This window comes from Tupaia chinensis, unplaced genomic scaffold (assembly GCF_000334495.1).
Source record: "Tupaia chinensis unplaced genomic scaffold, TupChi_1.0 Scaffold145916_1, whole genome shotgun sequence".
NCBI classification, from domain to species: Eukaryota; Metazoa; Chordata; class Mammalia; order Scandentia; family Tupaiidae; genus Tupaia; species Tupaia belangeri.
In genome coordinates, this window is record NW_006205774.1 from 1160120 (window position 1) to 1166887 (window position 6768).

Consider the following 6768-nt stretch of genomic DNA (forward strand, 5'->3'; position numbering starts at 1 on the left):
ATGCCATAGCAAACTACAATGGAGAAACTAAAGGTCAGATTAATTGAAATAACTATTTACTGCAGGACTTCTCAGAACCTTTGAGATCCAAGATTATTCTCTGAGAGGCGTATGTAGTACTTGTCATTTTCCAAACTTATTTTACAAAAGAAATGCATCTCTTTGCAGAGCATCTCATGAGTTCTTTCAAGGAACACTCTTGAAATCTATCACATTCTTTTACTCTGCACTGTGACTTTGGATTAACTCCAACATTGACTCAATATCAATCCTGTAGAGGGAGAGTTACATATATTCTGACACTGATATGTATGCAGTCCTTTGAGTGGCTCTTTTGGCACTAACTACTGTTAAAATAACAATGAGATGTATTAGCTTGATGGGATTTTAAAGAAATAACTTCTGAAATAGTATTTGTTTTTTATGCTCTGACCTTAAGTGTATGCCATAAATTTCTTCACAGATCATGTTCTACCTGATCTTTGCCTTCTAAGTCATGGAAAGGACTTTGGCCAAAAGTAATAAAATCTGATCTAAGAAAATAGAGAGAGAGATTTAGTTTCACATGCTGCTATTTTCTAATGAGATGTATTAATACAAAAGGTTCAAAGGCTCAGAAACAATATTACAATTTTGGTAACATGAAAATGGATTCTTAAAGATATTCTCCAAATATAGAGAAATATAATAGGAAGGGAAATAATTAATTTCATATTTTGATAACAATATTTTACACAAATAGTGCAGTCAATTAAATCAGAACAAGAAAAAGAAAAATAAACTGGGATACCAATTTCAGAAAAGCATACAGAGCAAGTAGAACTCTTCTACTGGTGAAAATGCTAAACAGCACATATACTTTGAAAAACAATTTGGAAATTCCTTTATATTAAAACAAATATGCCATACTGTACAATTAGTGTAAATAGGATATTAATTTCAATTTACTTCTATAAGATTGCTTATTAAGTATGTGCAAATTATAATATTTTATATTATTCACATTTAAAAAATTGGTCACAAAAGTAAAATAAATACAATAGACCAGATTTTCAAATAAAAAAAAGAAGTGCTGTTTATACATGCAGAAAGGTTGAGTGACTATCCATGGAAATCATTCTTATGCTTCTTATGCTTGGCTCACATGTATTTCTTTTTCTTTTTTTATTATCTTTTTAAAATTTTATTGCTATTCTTATTTTCACATATCTTAAATTTACATTAACTTACTGTGCATCTTTACAGCATACAAAATGTTTTTTCTATTATGGATGAAGTGCATATCGATTTCCCTCCCACCTGCAGTTACCCACTATCCTCCTATACAATCTCTGGTATCTGAAATTGTCCTCCCTTTTTTTGTACCTTCCTATCTCTCAGTTTCTGCCATAGAGTACGGACATTCAGTATATATTGAGTGGGGACATACAATGCCTCTCCATTGACTGACTTGCTTTACTTAGCATTAAATCTTCCATATTCATCTACTTTGTATCAAAAGTCACTTCATTTATTTATTTTATGGCTGAGTAGTATTCCTTAGTGTGTATATGCTGCATTTTTTCAATCCAGTCATCTATTCTGGGGCATTTGGCCTGATAGCATGTTTTAGCAATTCTGAAGAATGTTGCAATAAACATGGATGTGCTTATGTTTTTCTGACTGAATGTTCTCCTATCCTTTTGGTAAATACCCAACAGTGGGATTACTGGGTTGTATGGTAGCTCTATTTGCAGGTTTTTGAGGACGCTCCATATTGTTCTTCACAGTGGCTGTGCTAACTTTCATTCCCACCAACTGTACAGGAGAGTTCTCTTTTCACCACAGCCTGACCAGCAATTGTCATTCTTTATTGTTTTTAATCTTAGCCGTTCTTATTAGGATTAAGTGGTTTGTCACTGTGGTTTTGGTTTTGTGATAACATTATATGGAGCAGTTCCTTAAATGTTTTTTGCCATTCTTATGGATATAGTAAAGTAGCAGGATACAAAATCAATGTACAAAAATCAATGTATTTTTATACACCAACAACAAACAGACAGAGGTAGAATTAAAGAAAGTAATCCTACTTCCAATAGACACAACAAAAATAAGATAACTAGGAATTGACCTAACCAAAGCAGTGAGAGACTTCTGCAAGGAAAATGATAAAAAATATAAATAAATAAAAATAAAAAAAGAAAGTGAAAATGATACACAAAAATGAAAAGACAGCCCATGTTTCTGGATTGGAAGAATTAATATGGTCTAAATGTCAATTCTAGCCAAATTAATTTATAAGTTCAATGTAATTTCAACCAAATTGCCAGAGATATTCTTCACAGAAATAGAAAAAAGAATCAGAAAATTAATTTGGAATCATAACCAGGTTCCATATCACCAAAGCAATACTGTATAAAATAAATAGGAGGCATCCCACTTCTTGACCTCAAAATATATTACAAAGCTATGATAAAACAGCATTATGGTGGCAAAAAATCAGACTTGGAGACCAACAGAATAGAAAACTCAAATAAATCCCCAAATATACAGACAACTGATTTTTGACAAAGGACTCAACACAATCCAGTGGGATACAGAAAATCTGTTCAGCAAATGGTGCTGGAAAACCCAGAATTCTACCTGCAGAAATGTGAAACTGAACCCCTATCTCTCACCATTATCAAAAATCGACACAATATGGATCAAAGATCTAAACTTAAAACCTCAAACTATAAAACAACTGGTGGAAAATACAGCAGAAACTCTTGAGGAAATTGAAGTAGGCCAAGATTTCTTAAATAAGACTCCTAAAACACAGGCACAAATTGTAAAAACAGTCAAGTAGGATTCCACCAGGCTAAAAAGCTTGCATAGCAAAGAAACAATAATTAAAGAGACAAACCTCGAAATGACAGAATATATTTGCAAACTAACCTTAGAAAGGGAATGATAACCAGAATATGTAGTTAAATGAAGCAGCTTATCTGCAGCAAACCAAACAATTCAATTTAAAAATGGGCAAATTTAGGGCCAGCAGGTGCGTGTGGCAGTTAAGGCTCTGGACTCCTACATGGTCATCCACAGATCGAGTCCCAGAATCAGTAGTTTAAACATCATGCCAGGTACATGTGCATGAACATCCAAAATTCTGAGAATAGAATGGAAAAGGGATTGTAGCACAGCCATCTCCACTGGGGTGGGTGGGTGGGTTATTTCTCACTTTCCCTCTATCATTCTTTCATGAGTGTATACTCCCTACGACATGAAAACCTTAAAAAAAAAATGATCAAATGAGTGAACAGACAACTGTCCAAGGAAGACTTACAAGTATTTTTATCACTATTTTTTACTTTCTTTTTTTTTTTCTTTTTCTTTTTTTTAGAGAGGTTTTTGCTATAGGGCGCGGGCGCTCGCCAGACAGACAGAGAGACAGAGAGATAGAAAGCAGGAAATCACCCCCCAAGGGGGATGGCCACACCGCAATCCCTTGTCCTTCATTCTCCTATCGGGATCTTGGGCATGCACGCACATGTGCCCAGCGTGAGTTTAAGCCACCAGGTCCAGGATGCGAACCACGGTCGACTACATGGGAGTCCAGCGACATAGCCATTAAGCTAACTGCTGGTTCCCACTATTTTTTACTTTCTAATCATAGCTAATTCTCGTATTTTGAGCTTTAAACTACAGATTTATATATATGCATGCACACACACACACACACACACACACACACACACCTGTTAGAACTATCTCAACTTAAATGTCTACAAGCATTTCATATCATGTTTTAACCCAATCCCTCAGTTTGTCAATCACTGTAAATAACACTATTATCTGAGTTGCTTAAACCAAACTCTCAAAACCATCCAGATCTCCTCTTTTTCTCTAACTTACCTCCAATTTGTTAGCAAACCTTTCAACTCCCCCAATAATATATATCCAGAATCCCTTTTGCATTTTTTATTCCTTGTACTGCAACCATCCTAGCAAAAGTCACCAACATCTCCTGCCAACACTTTATTAATCACTTCTAACCAGTCTCCTCCACCCCACTTCCCCCTCTAAAGTCTTCTTCACAAAGAAACCAGATTGATCATTTACTATCACGTGACTCTTCTGTTTAAAACTCTCCAATGCTTTTATGTGTATAGTGGGGTACTGTTAATTGTTAAGTGAACAGGCTCAAATAGTAAAAAAAAAAAAAAAAAAAAAAAAAAATATTATGGGCTTAATATTGGCTCACATAATGTGCTGATTAGTGGGCTACTCTCCTCTGAGGAGTAATTCAGAAACCCAGACACTTTCAGATTTGGTGCTTTGTCATTTTGACACATGAATTCCAAATTAAAAAACAAAAACAAAAACAAAACTGGGCCTCAAATTAGGAATAAAAAGTGAACTATCTATATGAAATAGTGTACTTGAACAAAGATCTTACACTTGATGTGTTCATTAATATATTAATGAGACTGAGATGTATTGGTGGGGTTATGATATGGACTTCTTTCTTAAAGATTTCCCAGTTTTCTACACTTCTACAGTGATCATTGTTCTTATAATCCTAAGAATATTAAAAACAAAAGCTTTTTAAGGTGGTGATGTAAAAGCAGCTGTTCCGTCTAATTTCTAGAAACTTACTCTAGTGTCTAAATAAAAGGACATATGGGAAGGAAAAGAACTTCATCTGGTCAAGATTAATATTTGGCAAATCACACATAACCTTTCATGTAGAGCTATAAAGACTAATGATAGGGTAATGCCAAGGAAGAGGTGAGGGTCTCCTTTCTTGGACTACCCTTTGAAATTTGCTTCTAGGTTTTCTTCTTAATCTCTAGCAGAAAAATGTCTACTCAATGAACTTCTTCTCCAACTCAGGTTCCTAAAAGCAGAGACTGCTGTAGAAGATGCACCCTGTAATCTACATGTGGTCAAGATTGGTGGTGAGATTTATCACAGGAATTATTTGACTTGTAGGGCAATCAACTAGGGTAGAGGGATTAATGGAAATTCTTAGAAGAACTAAGAAGAAAGTCCATGGACTCAGAAACTTTCTGCTAAACAAATTCTTATTTGTACCAATTGTTAAAAAAAAAAAATGTTCAAGAACAGTAGCCAAGGTTTCTGAGTTAATGCTCTCTTACAACAGCCTGTGGACATGTTCTAGCCTCAATGAATAGAAACCATAGAGAAAAATCACATTTTATAATTTTTTTGATTGCCAGAAAGTTCATGCACTCACCAGAGAGACAAAGAGGCAAAGAGTGAAAGCACCCACAATAAGGCATGGTCACACTACAATCCCTTCTTTTTCATTTTTCTATCCTGTTGAGATTTTGAGTACGTAAGTACTCGTGTCCAGTGGACTTCACAAGCACCTGGGGTTAGGATTTGTGTTGTCTATTTGTTTGCTTTTTTCTTTCTTTCTTTCAATTTGATCAGAGACGGACAGAATGTGTGTGTGTGTGTGTGTGTGTGTATGTGTATAAGAGAGAGAGAGAGAAAGAGAGAGAGAGAGAGAGAAGGCAAGCCACTAGTTCCGGGAATCGAACTGCAGTCGGCCCTGCGGGAATCCAGCATCTTGAACCACCACACCACCTGCCAGCCCCGGGCCCAGGATTTGAACTGTAGAACTGCATGGTTAATGTGTGGAATCCAGCTTCTTTAACCCCTAGGCCATGGATCTGACCAGCAAGAAGATTTTAATATTTTTGCTATGCCAGGAATAGAGAACAAAACCAAGTAATGGAAAGCTGCCTCTGCTCAAGCCATTCTAATTCACTAACAAAGCCTGAAGAAACAGCTGGGGACTGCTGTAATCAAGGTTTCCTCTTCCACTCTCTCAGGTAGAACTGACAAGATGAACCTGAATTGCAAAATGTCAAATATACCTGGATGAAACCCAAGAAATATATATGCACATCAGTTTTTGAAGAGAAAAAAAAAGTATTAAAAACTCGTACCTATTCAAGATAAACAAATTGGGAGTAAGGGAGGGAAAAGAGCCTGCTAAAAGATAAAATTATAATTTTGAATATTATTCTTAAAAAAACTAAGAATAGTTTTAGGCAGAACTATTTTATGAACTCAATTTAAATAGAAAATAAACTTGAAGGAATATGAGGGTATATGATAAGAGAGACCTAAAGAGAAATGAGAGAGTTTAGAAGAGAATTTATAAAAGCAGATAGTATCATTACAGAATTTGAAGTATAGCTGGCAGGAAGATGGCACAGTGAGGAAAAATACACTCAAAGGTGGGACCAGTAGAGGGTGTAGTGATTATGTCCCTCTACTCCCCACATAGTCAACCACAGTTTGAAACCTGGACTCACATGGGCATGTGTGTGTGTGTGCATGCCCCAAATCCCAAGAAGAAACTGGAGGAGAAGCGATTGCAGTGTGGCCATCCCCCCAGGATGGTGAGTTCTTGCTTTCTGTTTCTCCATCTCTCTCTGTCTCTCTAGTGAGCTCATGAGCCCTATAGCAAAAATCTCTCTAGGAAAAATAAATACCCAAAGGATTGGCTTGAAAAATCAGTGAGAGAGTCTTAGAATATAAAAAAGGAGATGAAAATTGCTAGAGTTCATATGGTGAATATGGAAGACAAATGTGAAAGAGGTAAATCACATTTGTGGAAAAGAGAAAACTAGAAACTTTCCTACAACCAAGGAAAACTGAAATCTAAGGTTTAAGGGGGCTAACCATTTTTAAGATAGTCTATCCAAAAAATGACACATTAAATGATTTAATGTCATGGGTACAAATTATTATAGAAGCATCCAGGAA